This window comes from Mus musculus, chromosome 3, assembly GCF_000001635.26.
Source record: "Mus musculus strain C57BL/6J chromosome 3, GRCm38.p6 C57BL/6J".
Taxonomy (NCBI): domain Eukaryota; kingdom Metazoa; phylum Chordata; class Mammalia; order Rodentia; family Muridae; genus Mus; species Mus musculus.
The window spans coordinates 38,210,167-38,213,008 of record NC_000069.6 but is presented as its reverse complement, the minus strand read 5'-3'; positions in this window follow the sequence as shown (position 1 = coordinate 38,213,008).

Genomic DNA, 2,842 nt, shown 5'->3' with positions numbered 1-2,842 from the left:
AGAATAAACAGGCTGAGAAAGAAATTAGGGAAACAACACCGTTCTCAATAGTCACAAATAATATAAAATATCTCGGCGTGACTCTAACTAAGGAAGTAAAAGATCTGTATGATAAAAACTTCAAGTCTCTGAAGAAAGAAATTAAAGAAGATCTCAGAAGATGGAAAGATCTCCCATGCTCATGGATTGGCAGGATCAACATTGTAAAAATGGCTATCTTGCCAAAAGCAATCTACAGATTCAATGCAATCCCCATCAAAATTCCAACTCAATTCTTCAACGAATTAGAAGGAGCAATTTGCAAATTCATCTGGAATAACAAAAAACCTAGGATAGCAAAAACTCTTCTCAAGGATAAAAGAACCTCTGGTGGAATCACCATGCCTGACCTAAAGCTTTACTACAGGGCAATTGTGATAAAAACTGCATGGTACTGGTATAGAGACAGACAAGTAGACCAATGGAATAGAATTGAAGACCCAGAAATGAACCCACACACCTATGGTCACTTGATCTTCGACAAGGGAGCTAAAACCATCCAGTGGAAGAAAGACAGCATTTTCAACAATTGGTGCTGGCACAACTGGTTGTTATCATGTAGAAGAATGCGAATCGATCCATACTTATCTCCTTGTACTAAGGTCAAATCTAAGTGGATCAAGGAACTTCACATAAAACCAGAGACACTGAAACTTATAGAGGAGAAAGTGGGGAAAAGCCTTGAAGATATGGGTACAGGGGAAAGATTCCTGAACAGAACAGCAATGGCTTGCTCTGTAAGATCGAGAATTGACAAATGGGACCTAATGAAACTCCAAAGTTTCTGCAAGGCAAAAGACACCGTCAATAGGACAAAAAGACCACCAACAGATTGGGAAAGGATCTTTACCTATCCTAAATCAGATAGGGGACTAATATCCAACATATATAAAGAACTCAAGAAGGTGGACTTCAGAAAATCAAATAACCCCATTAAAAAATGGGGCTCAGAACTGAACAAAGAATTCTCACCTGAGGAATACCGAATGGCAGAGAAGCACCTGAAAAAATGCTCAACATCCTTAATCATCAGGGAAATGCAAATCAAAACAACCCTGAGATTCCACCTCACACCAGTCAGAATGGCTAAGATCAAAAATTCAGGTGACAGCAGATGCTGGCGAGGATGTGGAGAAAGAGGAACACTCCTCCATTGTTGGTGGGATTGCAGGCTTGTACAACCACTCTGGAGATCAGTCTGGCGGTTCCTCAGAAAACTGGATATAGTACTACCGGAGGATCCAGCAATACCTCTCCTGGGCATATATCCAGAAGATGCCCCAACTGGTAAGAAGGACACATGCTCCACTATGTTCATAGCAGCCTTATTTATAATAGCCAGAAGCTGGAAGGAACCCAGATGCCCCTCAACAGAGGAATGGATACAGAAGATGTGGTACATCTACACAATGGAGTACTACTCAGCTATTAAAAAGAATGAATTTATGAAATTCCTGGCCAAATGGATGGACCTGGAGGGCATCATCCTGAGTGAGGTAACACATTCACAAAGGAACTCACACAATATGTACTCACTGATAAGTGGATATTAGCCCAAAACCTAAGATACCCAAGATATAAGATACAATTTCCTAAACACATGAAACTCAAGAAAAATGAAGACTGAAGTGTGAACACTATGCCCCTCCTTAGAAGTGGGAGCAAAACACCCTTGGAAGGAGTTACAGAGACAAAGTTTGGAGTTGAGATAAAAGGATGGACCATGTAGACACTACCATATCCGGGGATCCATCCCATAATCAGCTTCCAAATGCTGACACCATTGCATACACTAGCAAGATTATGCTGAAAGGACCCTGATATAGCTGTCTCTTGTCAGAGTATGCCTGGGCCTAGCAAACATAGAAGTGGATGCTCACAGTCGGCTATTGGATGGATCACATGGCCCCCAATGAAGGAGCTAGAGAAAGTACCAAAGAAGCTAAAGGGATCTGCAACCCTATAGGTGGAACAACATTATGAACTAACCAGTACCCCGGAGCTCTTGACTCTAGCTGCATATGCATCAAAAGATGGCCTAGTCGGCCATCACTGGAAAGAGAGGCCCATTGGACACGCAAACTTTATATGCCCCAGTACAGGGGAACGCCAGGGCCATAAAAGGGGAGTGGGTGGGTAGGGGAGAGGGGGTGGGTGGCTATGGGGGACTTTTGGTATAGCATTGCAAATGTAAATGAGCGAAATACCTAATAAAAAATGGAAAAAAAAATAGCCCATCTATTTATTTCTTAGCCTGCAGGTTCCCTTGTCCTCTGAAAACACCCCCTTGCTATATGGATTCCTGTTCCCTAATGAATCATAGGTAAATCTAGAGAAAGGACCTGTACCCCATTTCTCCAACTGAGATGCAGGTATATCTTATTCGATGTTCCTAGAGATGATCAACAAGAGTAGATAAATACGACCCAGTCTGCCAGCGTTTAATCATTATCAGCTGCACTTCCTACTGTCTTGTCTCTGTGACAATACACTTGACAGAAACAAGTTAAAGAATGAAATGTTCCTTTTGGTGATAGTGTGAGGGTCTAGCCTAACGTGGCAAGGAGTTCATGGCCACAGGAGTAGGAATTGCTCATCATCTTTCATCAAAGGTCAGGAAGCAGAGGGGATGACTGTTGCCTGGTGTGTCGCTTTCTTTCTCTTTTCCAGTCCAGGACCCCAGCCACGTTTAAATGGCTCTCCTCACCTCAATTTATCTAATGGAGGGAATCTCTTGAAGACTCACCCAGAGATTTGCTTCCATGGTGATTCTGAATCCCACCAACTTATAATCAACACCAAT